The following is a 21,116-nucleotide window of genomic DNA, read 5'->3' on the forward strand; positions in this document are numbered from 1 at the left end:
TATCTACACACAGCGCATCCTTATATATAAAAAACAAGCCTCAAATAAATAAATAGCATCAGAGATCAAAAGCAAATCATCTATAACCAGATTGCCTTTGAAGAGCAAGGAACATGCAAAGATCCTCATGGGGTGGAGGGTAGGGGGACTTGCATTTCATAGACATTCACAAAAATCATCAGGATGGTGAGAAAACTTGTCAGCTAGTAGTGGTGAACAAATGATTCATCAAGAGTGCAAACCACAAGGGAAACACTTTGAGAAGGGAGAGAATAGAGCAGCTAAGAACTCCTTGGGATACATAAATGGCCAAGTTTCAATATGTAACCCAGTTGCTCTTTGTGAGTTTAGGCTGGCAGTTGACATGCACTGCAGCTTCTATTCACAATGTCAAGACACAAAATGTTTAAGACCAATAAAGCTGATGACAGCCTATAGCTGTCTCACTTACTGGCATCCAGTATGCCTTTTACAACAGACTAAAGAAAGCAATGTTTTCAGCATCACTGAAGCCTCCCTTACTCATGCTTCAGGCCACATGGGGCACAGGGTTGTTCATTCACGTTAGGAGTCTTCTCGGGTGCATTGCAGCTTACCAATCTACTCTAACAACATCAAAAGGCCTACTTTATCTGACATAAAAGTGCTTTGAGCATAATATTAGATGACAAACACCCTCAGGTCTTTGTTCATCACTATAATTTTGCTAACCTTAAGTGTAAGTTTTGTGTTAGAAATAGAGTTGTAAAAGGCTACCATGTTGTAAGTAAAAGTATCTTGCCAAACTGAAATCAATATCTAGTAATATTATTCAAATAAGATTTCATACTGTTAGGTTTGCTTTCAAACTGCCTTTTGAGAATATTCACAGAAAAAAATAATTAAAGAATAGTCACAAAAGTAGATGAATAATGTCATTGAATTTCAGGCTATTTTCATGGCTAATGCATTTCAGGCAATTTTCACTTCACAATTCCTTCTTTTTTAATTACAATGCTACACCCCACAATCTGCTACTGAAAGTCTTCAGCATAGAAGGAATTCCCTCTTCCTTCAGCCACCATTTTCTTTCTACCATTTGTCACTTTTCTATTATGTTATCTACAAAAGTTGAAAGTGTGTGTCACCATCCACGAGTTGAATAGGAATTGATGTTGAAACATCTAACGGTAGATAGAAAAAGACAGCTTTAGATACTACTGGAGACAGCTGCTTAAATGTAGTGGAAAATATTTGTGACATCTCAAATGCTTGGAAAAAAAATGTTCAAAAATCAAAAAGTTCATTTTTTAATGGGTTTACAAATTACCACCCATGTAATGTTAATATTTAGTTGTATCTGGGTTTGGGAGCAAGAAAACGCAGGTATACTGAAAGAGTGTTTAATTGACAGAAAAGTGAGATCTCATTCCCCAGAAAAAAAAAATAGACGAGTGGGTGAGGTGATCAATTTCCACATACTGAGCCTTTTCAGATCTGGTCCCTTCACAGCCACTGTCACATTTCCCAACTTGTACTACAGCTTTGACTGGGCATATTTTCATACTTGTTGGTGTATCTCAGGGAAAGTTTATTTATGCTCAGGAAAGGCTTGCATTCTGTAAAGGCAATTGGGTATTTCTCAAGCAACACCGTAATGGTTGAGGTTATCTATCACTGGAGCTGGGTCATTCTGGGGATTCCCGGGGATGACAAAGATCATGATCTGACGGGGGCTGCAGCTTATCTCCGTCAGATAAATAGAACAGAGATGACTATTATAGGGCAGAATTTTGCTCCAAAGCAGAAATTCGATACTAAAGGACCCAAAGTGTCAGAATTAGATGGTAAATGAGAGAAGAATAAAAATGATAACCCCAGGCTCAACTCGCATTAATCAATATATCATTAGTTCCTCTTAACAGAGCTGTCTCCCTGCTAGAAATCTCACTGGAAGAAAAGGATGATCCTTTCTGAAACTTCAATATATCCCTCAAAAAGCACACATAAATAAAGTACACAAGCTGTACTATTTTTCCTTCCTGACTAAGGAAAAAGCAAACATACAATAAGATGTTCACCATGAAACCAAGGCATTGAGTTAACAATTTAAAAATCTATTGTCCTAGAAAGGTATTTGTTAATCCAAGCACATACTCAAAATACTTTGAAAACAAATTAATAGCAGATAATTTACCAACTTTCTCAGCAAATATAGGATGGCAGTTTATCATCAGTGGGAAAACTTTGAAAGGCCTTATTTTAATAAGATCTGGAGGATACTGGACAAACATGTCCCACACAGTTTGTTAAAAGAAAAAGAAAATATTAACCCCATAGCTGAATTATGGATCTCTGAGGAAGGATCTGAGATAGTTATTTCTCAAATTCATGTAACTCAACTATTGAACCAGCTAAACTCTCAATCATTCTTCCTATCTCTTGTTTCTATTAACCTGACTCTTCCTTCAGCCATTTAAAATTTACCACAGAAGTTTAAGGTTTTGATACAGAAACAAAGAGTTCTAAAACCATACATTAAATAGTAACTGTTAAACAGATAAAAAGCACTTGCCACCAAGACTGACAGCCTGCATTCCATCCTCAAAACACATATGGTAGAAAAACAGGGCAATATCCTGAAAACTGCCTATGACTTCCAAATGCATGGGCCCCACCACCACACACAGAATAAACAAATGTAATAAACAATTTAAAAGCCAACTGCTGAATATTCTGTTATTGGTCACTTCTAAAAACATCTTTCATGAAAGGTCAATTCTTTCCATTATTTTCTAAATTTCCAATCTGTGACAGGCTAAATATATAGAGGGAAAAAAAAGAAAAGAAAGGAAAAAAGAAAAGAAAAGAATTAAAGTTAGTTGAAATTCCTAATGCAATGTACAAGATAATATTTTGGTATTAAAGATAATTACTTTAACTTCATTTACTTATTGCTATCTGGACCTGTAGTAGACACTGTACTGTGCACACAATTGCTGCAAAACCCATTTTGAATACCAGCAAGGTCAGGAAAGTCCATATCAGTCTAGCTATTAAACAAAAGGACAGCCTCTGAGAGTCTCAGTTTACTACACCTTCTTCTGTCCTGTGTGGAGCAGAGCGTCTGTGGTTACTGGGACCACAATGGAAAAGAGCTAAAGTCATCCCTGTAAGCCAGTCTCTTGGGAACTACTGAGCCATATAAGAAATTACTCAAACCAATAGGAAAGGAATCTATAAGAAATACTGAGCTCTGAAGCTAATTAACAAGACATGTGATTTCAGAATTCCATCAAGATAGAAGTATCACAAACGATTTTCTGTATCAAGAACAAAAAGAACACATTGAAAACAGAAATTCAACCATATGACCCAAAGGAAAGCTAAAATCTTTAGCAGATACATAACACATTAAGTCACTAAGAAGAATAGACATGCAGAATAATTATTTGAATTATGTGAAGTCTAAATATATTCTAGAAGAAAGAGCAAGACAATGGGAAGAGAGAGTGATGAAAAATGGAAGGGGATAAGGGTGCAGATTCAGGCAAGGATCTCCAGGGTTTCCTGAGGAAACAATAAAAGTAGAAACTTTCAGAGCAGATAGCTCATAAGTATTGGATTAACAAATAAATGGTTGGCAATGTCAAGACATTCTAATAACACTCAGTTTAACAGGGTTAAAGCTATTGGTAACTGTTTAGAAACTATCAAAAATATAAGTAGCACTGTGGAAATGTACTTGAAATAACCTAGCATTTCAGTACCAACCCATGCATTAAGAGATGGTCCAGAGAAAAGAAATGCACAAACACTTCCTTTGGTGTGTGTTTTGTAAAGTTCATCTTTGAAACTTAATCCATAATGCAATAGCATTGAAAAGAGAGAATTGTAAGAGGTGTTTAGATAATCAAAACACAATGTGTACACTATGGGAATCTCAGTGGATGAATAAGAAAGAGAGAGAAAAAGAAGAGTTAATTAGGTAAGAACGTTCTCCTTTCATGAAGCGACTAAAGTCATTACACAGCAACTGTCCACTTTCAACTGCTCTACAGCAAAAGATAGGACCTACAGAACATCTACCCTACCTATACCTGAATTTTGGCTGCCTTGATCTTGTATAGATCATGTGTAGATAACCACATCTGCTATGTGTTCCTGAATGTGGCAGCCAAGTCGTGAGCAGAAGACAGCATTCCATAGCACTCTCTCTCATCTGACTTTCTCTTACATTCTTCTTACTTCCTCTTCTGGGTTGTCCTTGATCTGTAGTAGTGATGGGGTGGACAAAGATATTCCATCTGTAGCTGAGCACTAAAGTCACGTATTCTCTGAATTTTGAATAGTTATGAGTCTCTGTATAAATCAGTATCTTCTCCAGTAAGATTCTCTGACCAAGGCAGAAAGCAGCCCAGGGCTATGGGTATAACAAAAAACATTAAGGAAGCAATTTGACAGCATTGCCATTTAGCAAAGTAACAATAGCACATTCTACCCTAGGACCTAAGACCTCCCTGGCCATTGTTTATTGACCAGAATTACATTATCAGATATGAAACACCATTTTGTGGAACATATATTCAATCCAAAGAGAAATCAGTTAGTTAGCCAAATAGTCTTGCCACTATTGGACCAGTAGGCACATCTTACCTGTTAGGTCAGTATTCATTCATGGTCTGGCACTGGCTAGAACCACTGAAAGTTCTAGTCCCCTCCTATATCACCTACATATAACTTTCTGGCACTAAAAAAACTAGCAAGCATGGAGAAAGTTTCCAGTTTGTGTGATCTTGATTTCTCTATATGCTGCACTCAAATTCTATGGTGTCCTCACCAAGAGTCTTACCTGGGTCAGGGAGGACCCAGGTGTCTCCACAATAACAAAGACTATTGCATTGCCCTTTGTTACTCACACAGTAAGAACAGTTTCAATTAACAAAACAATGAATATTTGTGAGAAGTCACTACGTGAAATTTGGTGTGGGGGAAGAACTATGGCATCATTGGTAGGGATCATGAAATAACCATGGAATAGGATCCTCTGTGATCAAGAGCATGAATATCTGAGAAATCCTGGACAAGAGGGTGCACTTGTATTGTATTTTCCTTCATGAAAGTAGCTAACCCATGACTTTTATCTCATCGGGGCTGATACTGAGCTTTCATAGGCTATAATTAGGTACGTAGTGAACAAGACAGAAGATAGTAGAAAGGCTAATAAAGAACATTTACATTAAGAGCACTATTAAAAATACTCAAGAAATGGCTCAGTGGTTAAGAGTACTTGTTTCTTAAACATGAAGACCTGAGTTCAGATGCTAGTACCTAGATGGAAATCCCAGGTGTTTGCATGTGCCTGTCACCTGAGCACTGTGACGGAGCCAGAGGCAGGAGAATTACTTGGAGTTTGTTAGCTACCAGGCAAGCAAGCTCCAGACTTAGTGAGCAGCATTCTTTCAAAAAAGTAAGGTAAAGACTGATAAACCAAGACATCTTAAACCCTCCTTTGGTCCTCTTGGCAACCTTAGATACATGTGAATATAAAACACACACACACACACCATATCACACACAGACACACACACATTAAGTAAGAGCATGATCAGAAAAAAGCAGGTAGTATAATTGTCAGATTACTGCTGGACAAAACAAAGCAAATAATAATAAAGAATTCTGGTGTATACATATTGTGCAGGTAATTCAGAATGTCAGAACAAGTTTGATAAAGTACACAAATGTCTATATTAGAGAATCTCCTGAAAAAGCAAACTTAGCTGAAACAGTTAGGAAAAGTATATTACCCTCTATGTGGTTGTAAACACTATTTGCTTTAAGGGAAAAGGATGATGAAATAATTGGAACAGTTTCTTTAAGGGTGAGTAGAGAGGCATGAAATAACATCCTTTAGAAAAGAATCTAAGGTAGACGTAACAGTTACAGTGAGGAGAAGAAGAGAGCCCAGTGCCTTGGTAGTATATAAGATCCTAACAACAGAGCCCAGAAGTGACAGTTTTGGAGGAAAAGCCAAATGCATTTAACTTTTCATTTCTAAAAGGCTCAGCATGACAGAAGGATAAAACTAAAATATCTAGTATGTGTGGAATTTTAAAAGTCTACATGTGAAATAGCACTAAAAATTCACAAAAAAAAGGTGACACTTTAACAAATAGTAGGCAAATTTAATTGAAAGATCAAAATCAGCAGAAAATGCAATAAAAACTATACAACTAAACAAAACAAATAAAAGGAAGAATTAAAAGAAAATAAGGAATGATCTGATGCAAATGAGATGGTGGGTCCCCTTAGCAGTAATGGAAAAGGACGAGATGTTTACAGAAAACAAGAGAATAGCCTTTTGGTTTGGTCATCTAATTACATTTAATTGAATCAGTATAGTAGTAAAGGAAAGAAAAAAAAAACCCACAAAGTAGGTATGATGTCTGAAGTTCATTTGTAATTAAAGGCAAAGAAAACTGTTAGTAAATGTTATTGATAAAAATCTACAAGAATTATTTTCCAGAAGTAGCTCCTGTAAAGCACAAACGATGATGTGCAAATGCATTCACACTCTGGGTTAGAGATGGGTTTAGGGATCCACCCAAGAACCATTCATTGGATTCAACAGTACTATATAGAGTAGTTGTCTTCCAAAGGGTATATTTTGTCAAAGCAGGCACTAGAGAACTTGGTTTAAAATGGGAGATAATTTAACTCATTGGTTAAATTATAGGATGAGACTCCAAAGGGTCTAGATAAATAGTAGGAAGTTCTTCACGTTCGCCAAGATAGTGAAAGAAATTATCTCAGCACCCCACAAATCCAACTATTTTTATAGTAATGTCAATTTTATTGCCATTTTCACTGTCACCTATAAGCATGTTAGATATAAAACATAAATCAATAAATTAATTTATCAAAATACATAGAAACAAAATATTTAGCCAACAAAGCTGAACAAAGTATTATGTTTGTGATCCCCACCTATTCCTGTCCACCTAGATTATAATATATTAATCCAAATAACAATGTTTTAATTAAGGCTCATTCATTGAATAAAGAAAACAGCTTAATATTATAATAAATAAAATATGAAAATTGTTTTTCTTTAGTTTTAAACAAAGAAATAAATGTACAGAGACATAAATAAAATACAGAAAAAGGAATAAAAGAAGGCAAAGCTTAAACGTTAGGAATTTAATAGTCTATCTCAAATGTAAGAGTCTTGAAAAATCATATACAATGAAGAACGAAGGCAGAGATTGGAAGCCATTAAAAATAACACATTTAAATAAAGAGTTGGTTTTACTAATAATCATATTTAAACATCTGTCTTTTAACATATCTTCTCAACTCCGACTACAGTTCACTCCATGATGAAGTCAGCAGTGGAGACTATATTTTAGCAGAAAGTAGAGTTCTGTGGCTGAAAATGATCCAGAACGACACAGCTGCAACAATCAAGTCATTTTTGAAAGCGGTGTTGTCAGTAGAAAATCAGTCTGGAGTTTCTGGGGAACATAGCAAGAGAGAACTTGCTCTACAGAAAAGCAGGAGCACACAAAAGCAGGAAAATGCACCTAACGAGCAAAGATTGGCCATACTTGTGTGCAAAAAGGCTGTAAAGTAAAAGAGAAAAGCAATAATCTCAAAATTATAACCATTGGGAAAGCTGGCTATGTTCAAAATTTATAAATAAATTAAAAACCTCTAGGTATCTCTACATTAAGACCTGAAAGAAATCACCTAATCAGGAAGTCAAATATAGATAATAACAGTGTGTTGCATATTTCAAAAAGAAGGAAGAAGTGGCAAAGGCTTAAGGCACCAATTATGTTTAATGTGATTTGAATATTATACATGCATTAAGTACAATATAATGCCGTATAATGCATGCCCTAAAATTTGATACTACCTTATAAATATTTATAATGTTTACGCTTTTCTATGCTAGTTAAAGGTATATTTAAAGTTTAAAAATACATAAAATACAAAAATGCCAAATTAAAAAAAAAAACAATGGCAGAACTGGAGATCTACTTGACAGTAATACTGTTATTCATGTATCCTACCTCTCATAGTTTACCAACATTAACAAAATAGAATCCTTGCCGGGAAAGGAGGGTGATTCATGCCTTTAATCCCAGCACTTGGAATACAGAGGCAGGTGGATCTCAATGAGTTCAAGAGTTTGAGGCCAGTCTGGTCTACAAAGTGAGTTCCAGGAGAGCCAGGACTGAAATAGAGAAATGCTGTCTCAAAAAGCCAAAAAAAAAAAAAAAAAAAAAAAAAGGAATCCTTGCAGAAAATCATATACTTTATTACTTTTAATAAGTAGTTTCAATATTACTTGTAGAAGACATAATCATGACAAAGTTATACTACAGAATATTTTATAGTAAACAAAAATGAAATACACTTTATAGAATATCAGTGAAAGAATACAGAAACATTTATTTTCTTAGCTATCTTTGAAATAGTTACAGGATTGGCCATTTATTTTTATAAATACCAAAAGAAATGTTATAATTTTTTCCTAGATATGCATCAAATGTTTGTATTCTAACTGTAAGACTTCCTTTCTCCTATCTAAATGAACAAGCATCCTAGGTTCGTCACATGTTCTAAATTTTGCAAACATCTTTGCCAATAGATGAATTCAAGATCTGAAATTAGGTATCAACCACAATATAAACAGATGAGTGATAGCAAACCCAGAGGAGATAGGAGAATTGATGTCAGTATCTTAAAAGAGAGAGCAGTGGAACACATGTGACGGGTACATGGAAGCAGGAAGGGGCAGGATCTGGTTATCAGCACGCAATAAGCAAGAAGTGGATCATAGACTGCAAGAGTGAACTGAAGGAGGCAACAAATATTAACAAGTATAATGACCTGTATGTATGGAAAGACCATATTACTTCAAATAATTCAAAAAAGACAAAAGTGCTCAAGTCCCAGAACATTACAATAACCTCTAAACTCATTTAAAAGTGTTTCTGTAGCTTTGGCCACAGATTTAATATTTTGATCAACGTCTTTGTGACATTCCTCCCTGATGAAGAACTACTCATTGTGAAGTCATTCTTGGCTTTACTTCTTAGTGGTCTTTTAATCTGCATCTCAGACACAGAACAGCAGTCAAATCACGCGATAGAAAAAGCAAAGGGAGTCTAAAGACAGAATAAGTATACTGTGTGGTTAAGATTAAAGGATATCACACAAAGATGCCCCCACAATAGACTGCTGGCAATGATCGAGAGACAGCCCGAAATGACCTACTCTGGTGACAGGATGGCCAAACACCCTAATTGTCGTGCTAGAAACCCTATCCAATGACTGAGGGAACCAGATGCAGAGATCCACGGCCAGGAGCACAGGGACAAACAGCCAAACGAATAGAAACACATGAACTATGAACCAATGGCTGAGGGGTTCCCAACTGGATCAGGCCCTCTGAATGGGTGAGACAGTTGATTGGCTTGATCTGTTTGGGAGGCATCCAGGCAGTGGGACCGGGTCCTGTGCTCATTGCATGAGTTGGCTGTTTGAAACCTGGGGCTTATGCAGGGACCCCTGGGAGGAGGGGACTGGACCTGCCTGGACTGAGTCTACCAGGTTGATCTCAATCCTCGGGGGAGGCTTTGCCCTGGAGGAGATGGGAATGGGGGGGTGGGCTGGGGAGAAGGGGAGGGGGGCGGGAGGGGGGCAGGAGGGGGGAGAACAAGGGAATCCATGGTTGATATGTAGAATTAAATTATATTGTAAAATAAAATAAAATAAAAGATTAAAGGATAGAGGAGATGAAGAGTTTAAAGAAAAAAACATCTCATGACCAGGGAAGAGATCCTAGAGACACAAGGGTGAACAGGAGTTAGGTTAAATGGGGTGTTCTCGGAACACTTAGCCTCTATTGTCAACTTGACTAGCTTTACGGTCACCTAGGAGATAGTCCTCTGATTCTGAGACCGTTTCCAGAGAGGTTTAACTAAAGCAGAAATACCACTCTGCATACGAGCTGTACACCCAATGAACTGGGGCTCCAGGCTTACTTCAAATGGAAAAGTGATAAACTAGCCTGTGTACCACCATTCATATCTTTCTGTTCTTTGTCTGGTTATATCCAATGTCACCAGCTGTCTCAACCTCCCATCCCCATGACTTACCCCATGATGGACAATATTTTCTCAAACCAGGAGACAAAATAATTCATTACTTTCTTCAGTTGTTTTCATTGGGTACTTTTTATTGACAAGGAAAGTAATTAATGCTGCAGGTAATTATTCAGAGGTAGGCCTTTGGATATTTGAATTCTTGTACAGTTCACACAATCCTAGCAGATATCTCTGCACAGGTCATTTTAACCACCACATATTCAGACAGTCTGTGTACCAGTCAGCTATAATATTGAGCGGGATATAGGTAAGTTTAGGGCTATTTATTCTGAGTAGCAGCAATTCGTGAGGAGTCATTTCTTACTTTTAGGTGAGTCTAATGTACATTTATGTTGGTATAAGGTTATTACACACTAGGTAAAGCAGATGGAACCTGATCCACTTTGAGGACACTCTAAGATCTGCCAGGATCAACTCAGCCTACTAGGACCAAGTTCTAATAAATTCAAGCAATAGGAAGCTGAGCTACAGATCAATCGAGAATCCAGACAAATCTCTGAAGATACCAAGAAAGAGGATGAATGTGATTTTCCTTATGTCAAAATCTCACTTTTATGGGATTGCTAATTCAATCTTTATATCAAAATGCACATTTGCACCAATATACCTTAGAAAGTACCTTTAAAATCTTCACCCATTATCAACTTAGCTTGGCTTTTTGATCTTGGCTCAGACAAATTTACTTAATGGTATTCAACAATTAGGAAATTTTGAAATCCTCTGAAAGACTTCTGAACTTTATAATCTTTTACCCATAAGTTATGAACAGCATGTCTTCTATGAAGGGCATTCTTACGTAATACTTCATTAGAAAATATTCCTTGCAATCTTATGGCTTGGGAACTGGTTTCTTTTCAACATGGGTGTGCATGTGGTGTGTGTGTGTGTGTGTGTGTAATATTTTCTCTCCTAAAAAACATTGAAAATAGGTTTTGGGGATCTAGTAGGCTGGTTGGAAGAACAGAATTAGATTTATTGGGAGGACCTGCTGTTTCTATCTATGGCATTTACCATCCATACCAGCCTGTGACACATGACATGGTAGTCTTTTTTTTATATAATTTCCTGTTTTTATCAAAAAATACATAAAAAGCACATATATCCAGAGTTGTAGAGATAGTCCAGTGGCTAAGAGTATTTACTCCTCCTCTAGACAACTGAATTCAATCCGGAGCACCTAAATGGGAGTTCACAGGCATCAATAATTTCAGTGCCATGTGATCTCACACAGTCTTCTGACCTCTGTGGTCACCAGATATGCATGTGGTACACATATATACATGCAGACAAAACTCTCATACTTATAAAAAAAGTACATGCATATATCATTACTGCATTGAGCATTAAATATTATTCACATGAAACTAATTTTACCATTTCATCCAAACTATAAGCATCAAATAATAGGGAAATATTCCAAAAATAAACACTAGGGTAGCTATACAACATAATTCCTTTCTTTCTTTCTTTCTTTTTTTGTTTTATTCTAGATAGGATTTCTCTGTGTAACTTTGGGAGCCTGTCCTGGAACTCACTCTGTAGACCAGGCTGGCCTCGAACTCACGAAGATTCACGTGCTTCTGCCTCCTGAGTGCTGGGATTAAAGGCATGGGCCACCAGCGCCGACATGGCATAATTTCTATTATTGTTCAAAAGAATCATGGTAAAATTTGCATTTATTAGACATCAATTCTATTTTTATATAGTAGTTATGGATGGTTTGCAAATTATAGATGAGAATTTTTAATACAAAGAGAGAAGTACATTAGTAGTTTAATATGCGAATTTTTATTTTATTTATTTATTTATTTATTTATTTATTTATTTATTTATTTATTTATTTATTTGGTTTTTCAAGACAGGGTTTCCCTGTGTAGCTTTGCGCCTTTCCTGGAACTCACTTGGTAGCCCAGGCTGGCCTTGAACTCACGGAGATCCGCCTGGCTCTGCCTCCCGAGTGCTGGGATTAAAGGCGTGTGCCACCACCGCCTGGCTAATATGTGAATTTTGTATTGTACATTTATATTACATGTATATTTAGAATGTTATCATCAATGGAAACAACACTTTCCAGTTTTTCTCTCATCACTGTCTTTCACTATGATGCAAGGCAGATGGAGAATAGCAACAGTGATGGGGAGACCAAAGCACAAGCTTTGCTGCTAGTCAGTTATCTCTCCATGTCTGCCACCTACGGGAGTGAGCTCTGAACACATTTGTTAAATCCCACTGTTCTCAACTTTCAATAAGGACGGTCTTATCTTATTAGATTAGCTGTAAGGATTCACTGAGACAGGGTAAACCAGTTTATACCCTGCTAGATACATGGGAAGTGTCAGCAAAACATACAGGCCAGGCAATCTTAAATATTTCTCTTTCCCAGGACAGCACAAGAGGTAGTAGATGATCATTAGATGAAGACTCTTCCATATCAGAAGTTTTTACTTGAAGGACATTTTGGGGATGTGAGGCAGATAAACTGGATCTGGGGAGGTACCCTGATCTGATTCCCCATAGCAGTTAAGAAGTTTCCATATCACCTCTGCAGCACATCTGTGCTCAAAGAGATGAAAAGTGTCATTACCTTTTGTCCAACATTCAATTCATGCCATCCCTAAAGAGCTACCTTCAGAAATATTAAAATTGAACATGGATGTCTGTGCACACAGTGAAACACTTTTCTCTATTGCTCAGCTGCCTAATAAAGCTCATCTGGGACTATAGCTCCAACTCAATTCCAACTTCACAGTTCAATTAGGTCTTTAGCCTTAAAGGACAAGGTGAGAACTTATCCCATTAAATATTATGGAGTAAGTCAAGTAGTCAAGAGTCATGTACAACCCCAAACAGCTCCAGAATACTTTCAGCTTTAACATCAAAGACATTGAAAGCTTGTTTCTGAACCATGCATTTGAGCTGAGTGCATTTACACTGGCACATCAGGAGCAGGCAGGGGACCGGGCTGCTCAGACAGAGCCTTACTGCTTCCCATCAGGGCTCCATGGCGCCTGATCTCACATTACTATGGTTAACCTTGGGCTAAACTACATTTGGATAATAATGGTATAAACTTTTCACAGTTCACTTAAAACTTTATTAGGGCTGGTTCTTTATAGCAGAAGGTGTATTAATGTATAAAACAAGCATGATTTTTAGTTTAACTATTTGGCCATGTGTATTTTCAGGGTCACTGTTCCAGCAAAATGCATGCAACTTCAATGTTTTTTAATAAAGTGAGAGAATGCAAACCTTTACAGTTCGGTTGAATAAAGCTGTGTGACCTACATACCGCGTATTAAAAACAATTACTATGCTGTTGCCAGACAGTATGGGGTGTATTACCAGAGCTACCATCATTAGGCATGCCTCAGCATAGCAGTTAAAGAATCCAGATGGTGGATTTTAGCTATATCTCCATGGTGTCCCCTAGGAAGTTTATGCTATAATCATGAGCTCCTACTTACTTCAAAGTTTCATGAAGCACAGTCAACAGGAGACAGGGCTTCCTGCTGTTGCTAGTGGACTGTAACTGCACTAACCATTACCCTCAACAGAAATCAAAATGACATGTGTGATCAAATGCCCAGATCCGTGTTAGTAAATGTGTAGCCCAAGGGCAAACGTTGGTGCACAGGGGAATTTCTCAGACCAGGACCAATTTTGTTTTACGATACGTTTTTTACTTTAAAATTCATTTTAGCGTTCCAATGGAAATTATGGGAAGGGAAATTATTTTAATACTTGATTTTTTTCAGAAAATGATTCCAATCAGGCTTTATTATAATAAAAAAAGAACATCACAAGTAGGATTTTTAAAAACAGATAAGATGAACTAACCCAAGTGTGAATCAAACAGGCTGTCTTTAAGAGTACAGTTATGCTAAAAACCACTACCCTTGGATATTAAAAGGACACTTAAATCTTAAGCTTAGAGTTCTTAAGTTTCTTAAGTATGGACTCAAATATACAGTGGGATCACCCTGCTGAAAAGCATGATAGAAATTCTCTATTCTGTGTAATATTGTATTATAGCTGTGCACACATTTAACGTTGCAGTGAAAACCTATGAGTTTGAGTAGTGTAGCTTTACTATCAATCTCTCTGTTTATAATTAGTAATCAGTAATTTCTGTTTACTAAACATGCTACCATTTCATTACAGTTTTAGAAAAGTGTAATTGCAGTTTTGACAGCATCTACCAAAATTCAGAATACCTGTGTACTTCAACCTCAAAATTCTCTTCTAAAAAGTCACCTATAAACATCAGTTCACCTATACACAAAGATACACTTAAACCTGTTATGATGTAATATTTTAAAAAAATATGAAATGACTGACCATCAATAGGAAAGCAGCAAAATTATTTGGAAGCTGAAAAATAAGTTAACTCTGTACATAATAATAAAGTAAGATCTCTGAAACACACTGTTTTTGAAATAATTTATACACACTAGTGGGTTTCTCAAAGGCTTTGTCATATATCCTTAATGTTGGCTAATCCACCCACTATGCCCATTCCCCCCTTATCTCCCAACGTCATTCTGTCTTAACCTTGTAACTCTTAGCACCCCTCCCTTTTCTCTCATTTCTTATGTGTTCTACTCTTCTTCCACTTTCTTTTTTAATTGTGTTGGGAGACAGTGGGCTTCCATATGACTGGGCTAACCCTCCCCTTCACCTTTTGATTTCCCCTAGACACCCATATCTCTCCCTGCATAAGCCCTTCCTCTCCTACTATCCCATCTCACTACTTTCTCTTCACCTATAATCTACTATCCTCCCTCCCTTACTTTGTCTTTCCACAAAAAGTCTTTTTAGTTTCCTGGCTCTCATAGCGAGGATCGACATGTCAAATGGTGCTTGTCTTTCTGGGCCTGAGTTACCTCACTCGCTATAATTATTCCTAGTTCTATCCATTTACCTGAAAATGTCATGGTTTCATTCTTCACTCCTGAGTAATATTCCATTTTGAATATGTACCACATTTTTTCTTATGGATTCATCTGATACTCAACATCTAGGTTGATTTCATACCCTAGCTATTGTGAATAGAACAGCAAAGAACGTGCAAGTGAGCTAATTTCAAAATATAAACTTTGAAACCCCACAAAAAAAATCTCAAACGGAATTACCCAGATTTAGTTGACACTGCTGTTTCCAGAGACATGAGTTATTAAATGATAATGCAGTGCAAGGTATGGGATGCCTCCCTATGGGTTACTGGCCAGGGAAATCTGAGAGATCTCCAAAACAGTGCAAACTATTTCCCAAATAACCACATGGTAGGACTCTGTTGCTTAAAGACATATCACACTATGGCTGTAGGACACAAATCAATGTCAAACTGACTTGGCAAACTTCTTCCTACTGACAGGCTCTATAGTAGCAGAAGGTCATATGTAGGCTGCTGGTGGAGAAAAGATGTCAATGGCTTTACCCAGTGCTGGATGCTGCATATTGCAATGCTGGCCTGTGAGTCAAGATGTGCCTGCTAATGTGGTAATGGTGTGACTGGAGATGACTAACCACATCCTCATCAGATTTGATGCCTGTTCCAGTATAGGTCTGGCACTGTAATGCTAGCCAAAAGGCCATAGCTGGGAAGCTCAGAGGCCATAATGTAGAGCCTACTATGGTTAGCTTGCTAAATGATATGTTGTCAAAGTATCTTCTAAATATTGATGCTTATACACTAAGAATAGGAGACTCCATGCTCAATCATAAACAGAACTTCTATATTAGTACCCCAACACACATACCACTGGGGCTCAGAGGATATCTGTGAAGAGGCAAGAACATAAAAGCAAGAGCATGGGGAAAAATTCTATGAAATGCTGACTTTTGGACATGTCGTAGCTACCAAGCTTTAGTTACATTCACAAGACCTATATAATATCAAGCCAGACGGGGTAGGCAAACTCCAGGCCCCACCCTTTACTGAGGAACTATTGACAGTTGATAGATGATGGAGGAAGAAGAAGCATTCTCTTTCTGATACTGTGTCTGCTGGTAAGTTTCTTGTGTTCCAGTGGATGGCCCCATGCCCATGAACATATAGACACTAACAAGATTAGTGAGATATTAAATTTTTTTTAAAAATTGAAATTTAGAGAGAGATGTGTTGGGGAAATTGGAAGGGGGAAAGAGAAACAGAAATGATCATATTTCATTATATACACATATGACAGCTTCCAAAAGGAAGAAAGCATTTTAAATAATGGTAACATACAATATATACAGTGGTGGGTATAAAATAAATTTACTAGCATATTAAAATTTATCTGGTAGTACACTCATATCTTGTGATAAAAATAAAGAAATATATTTATTATCATTGTCTAGCTGTATTAAGATATGAACACATATATTCAAATCTGTAACCTGGAATTGGATTTATCTAATTTTAGTTTTGTATTCAGAATAAAAAATTTAGAATAATTTTATTTTTTCTATCTAAAGTCTGTAAAATGGTGGAATTGATGTCATGTGGGTCAAATCCATTTGCTTTTAAGAATGTTCGTACTAACCTATGAAGGATTTGCTACACCATGGCTTAGCAGGCATAACTACACTTGTGCCAGACAACAAACATTAAACAAAATGTTTCACTAGATATTGTTTCTCCAAAAGTTTTGTTTATAATTTTTTTGTACCTAGTGGAGTGATAATGCTTCAAGTTAGAAGAACCAGAATATATAAGTATTTATAGATATATAATATATCACAAAAGACTTTTATAATATACCAATAGAGTATACCAATGATAACTTTAAAGGTTGGAAATCATTTCCATTAGATATAGTTTATTTTGATTTTTAAATTTGTGATGAACCCATTTTAAACAACTATGGCGCTCCCTCACACACTTTATTCTCCAATCAAACACGTTCCCCTTCCTGGGCATTTTCAATGGGGAAGTAGTAGTAGTATGTATTGATTAACACTTTAAGTAAAACACATAATTTGCCTTTTTCTCTTTTTGTATTGTATATTCTATGGGTTTTGAAAAATGTGTCATGATTTTGTCTCTCTCATGACCTTTCAGAAAGTCTGCACATATTTGGCTAGTTCCAGTTATCTACTTGACTTGCCTTGGTGGAACATTCAAGTGTAAGACATTTTCTTTTTCCTATCTTTCTCAAGTGTCCAAAGCCATCTCATAGAAACTCACTGTCCAGTTAGAGATAATTTTTTTTTTTGTTAAAGAAGAGGAAGAAGTGTGTGATTCATGGCATTCTTGTTTGTCACTCTTCTTAGGAAAGTGTACATCAGAAACCTGTCTAGTGAGCTGACAGTGAAGGCATGGACCACTCAAAGGATAGTTACAGGCACATCAATCAAAAGACTGCAAGGTTTGTCATTTTACCGTGTTTTGTGACCTCTCCCTTGAAAATGATGACCCCCCTTTTTTTAATCCTTTTGAACTTTTTTCACAATTTCAGATGTGTACATAGAATATACTTTGAAATACCCCCTGTTTTCCTCCCTTGACATTTCTCACTCTACCTCATCTCCCTCTCAACAAGCAGCCCTCCCACCTTCCATGTCATTTTGTGGTCCACAGCACTTAGTTAAGTTTGCCTACATGAGCATCAGTTATAGGTTATTTTACTGAGCAGAGCCTACTTACCAGTGGTTACACCACTGAGGAATTATGATTTCTCCACATATAACTATCTGTAACTCCTGGAGGTCAGGGATCATATGGTCTGTCTTCCACGGATGACTGAACATTGATGGGTCCATTCTTGTGCAGGTCTTCATCATCATGCTGCTGGTGCCAGACCTACTCAGAGCATTGACAATGAGGATGCCCTCAACCATGACTTCTTTTGGTAATACCCCATGTTCTCAGACCTCAAAGATATGTTGTATACTCACTTGATGTCTATATTTGTATACGTGGCATGGGCACACTAGAAAGGAAGCCAAATCACCTAGAAGCCAACAATCAGAGGAAACATTTGACCACCATCAACCAGATGGACTCTGAGCATGTCTTTCGAGTCCAGTATAGGTGCCTTCCCTCCTTAGAACTGGTAGGAGACTACTTATGTCATGTGACTCATATGGACATGACGAGGCTTTTGAGATTTATTTTCCTCCAGAATGTACTCACTGTCCTATCCTGAGCACTAAGAACTACAAGCCAAGTGTACCAGAGTTCAGCATTGGCTCTGAGGTCCAGGAGGGCACCTGGATTGCTTTTTTGACCCTCCCTGAATTTCTAGATGCTGCTTCTAAGGTCTCTACTAACCTTGAATAGGATGTGGGCTTGGAGAAGCTCACTCATCAGTGACTGAGAGCTTGTAATATTGTGGGAAAGAAGCACAGGATCCTTAATATCATTAGTTCTCCCATTATAGTGAAAAATTTAAAGAAAAGAGTGTCTCCGAAATCAATTATCCTTGGCCTAAACAACAGGAAAATGAGGACTATGAAAACTTTTAAATTTTCAAAAGGAACATTTTATTGTGTGCTATTCAACTATTCAGAAATATTTTTGAATTCAGTTCAGTCAGTTAAAGTTGAAGTAAAAATTTTTCATTAAAAATAAATAAATACTAGAACAAACTATAAACTCAAATTGTGTGGCATAGGATATATACATTATAAACATTTATTTACCAAATAATTACTTTCATGGGTTAAAAAAAATGAAACAAAATTACAACTTTAGTGAGAATCAAAAATTTTAATCTGATATTGTTTTTAAAAGTCTCATTTCTAAAAGTGAATCAGATTTGATATTAATATTTTTGAAATTAATGAACAAATCTGAACTTACACACTGCTTTCAATCTAGTTACCAAATTGAGGGAAAACTATTTCAGAACACTATGCATACATCAACCTGGAATAAAAGTAATACCTTGATGTAGACTTTGCAACTTAAATGCATTTTGATAACTCATAGAATGGGCAGCTAAATTATTTCTAAAATATATTGCCTTTTCAGACAAAAACTTGGGTGAGATAAGAATTGAAAAAAAAGAAAACAGAAAGTAGTGAGTGTGGAGTGGTGGGGAGTAAGATGGGAGAAAAAAAATTCTATATACCAGAGCAAGCCGTACATTTCTGATGAATGCTATTTAAGAAAATAATGGCTAATTTTTTTTGCTAAGTTTTTGTTAATTTGGCATTTACATGGGTCTTCAGATTTTCAGAATATTATGTCATCGTTTTTCTTGGTTTCATCAATATTGCCTTAGGAAGTAAAATAAATCTTCAGTTCATATCTTAAATGTGGATGAAGAAGGAACATGAGAAGCAAGTTGGGTGCAAAGTTAAGGTAAGAAATTCTTGTCCTAAAATCATCTAAGCCATATTTTTCTATCCCTGAAGGAATCCTAAACCTTTCTGTTTGAAAATTTTCAGATAATTAAGCTGTAAAGCATCCATTTACAGCCAATCCTCCTTCCCTTTCTATCCAAATGGTGAGATTACAGAATTAGCCTTAAGTACATTTGTACACATGATAATACCACAAGTCAGAGATGCAATAGTCTTAACAACATTTTGTTCTGAAAAAAGACTTCAAAGGTTAAACTAACATGGCTTTACTCACAGATAAAATTTCCTAGCCATTCCACAAGTCTCTTTCTTCTCTCACTAGAACAAGACTGCCACCATGAAAATTCTGTTTCCAGCAATCCAGGGAGTATTATGGAGAAGCAAGGGCCACCAAAATCACATGCAGGTCTGGGTAATTATAGGGTCATTATCTGATATTAAATTGAGAAACTTGATAAGAAGCAGAATTCACTTATCTTAACCAAAAGGCTCTATGTAAGTTCCTTCTTTTATTTCTTTTCATAGCTTATCTCCAAAATATATCACAACCATTATTCCATGTCCCTCCACACATTAATCACACATACAGGCACCCGACTAGGTTACAGAGTTCTCCCCAAGGATAATAAGGAGGCTGAAATGAGCTAGTTCAACTGAAAATGTGAAAACACCCCTCAAAGTACTCAGAGATCAATTAAATAGTCTATGAGTTTTTTAGCTCTGAAAGAATTCTGAAATAACAAAAATCTTACATAGTAGAATATTTGAATTCACAGGATCATCAATGAGGCCAACACAGCTCACTCTAAGGATAAAATGTATTATACCATCCATCAAAAGTACTGGGGTCAATTGAGGAATCAGGATTTGTGGCATTAATATGCAAGGTGTGCTGTTGATATCGTTCTGTATAAATAAAACACTGATTGGCCAGTGGCCAGGCAGGAAGCATAGGCAGGACAAGGAGAGAGGAGAATTCTGGGAAGTGGAAGGCTGAGTCAGGAGACACTGCCAGCCACCGCCATGACAAGCTACATGTGAAGATGCCTGTAAGCCATGAGCCACTTGGCAAGGTATAGATTTATAGAAATGGGTTAATTTAATATGTAAGAACTAGATAGCTAGAAGCCTGAGCCATTAGGCCAAACAGTTTGAATAATATAAGCGTCTGTGTGTTTATTTTATAAGTGGGCTGTTGGACTGCCTGGGCTTGGTGGACCCGGAGAGAAAACTCTCCAGCTACAAAGGTGAATAATTTTGAAGTAACAGAAAGGGCCAAGTCAGTCATGGTATAAATACTGCTATGCTTTGAAAATAAAAATTCTATATTAACTGCTATGAGGTAACAAGTCCTATTGATGGTAAAACTAGGTAAGTTTAACAGAGAAATTTAATTTGTCGTATTTAGACAGAAGTATCTCTTCCTTCACATGTGATTAGAAATGATTTCAACTTTTTTTCTTTTTTAATTAAGAAATGTGCCAGGTGGTGGTGGCACATACCTTTAATCCAAGCACTTAGGAAGCAGAGCCAGGCAGATCTCTGTGAGTTCAAGGCCAGCCTGGTCTACAGAGCAAGATCCGGGACAGGCACTAAAACAACATAGAGAAACCCTGTCTCGAAAAACCAAAAAAAAAAAAAAAGAAAAGAAAAGAAAAGAAAAGA

This window comes from Peromyscus eremicus, chromosome 19, assembly GCF_949786415.1.
Source record: "Peromyscus eremicus chromosome 19, PerEre_H2_v1, whole genome shotgun sequence".
Taxonomy (NCBI): Eukaryota; Metazoa; Chordata; class Mammalia; order Rodentia; family Cricetidae; genus Peromyscus; species Peromyscus eremicus.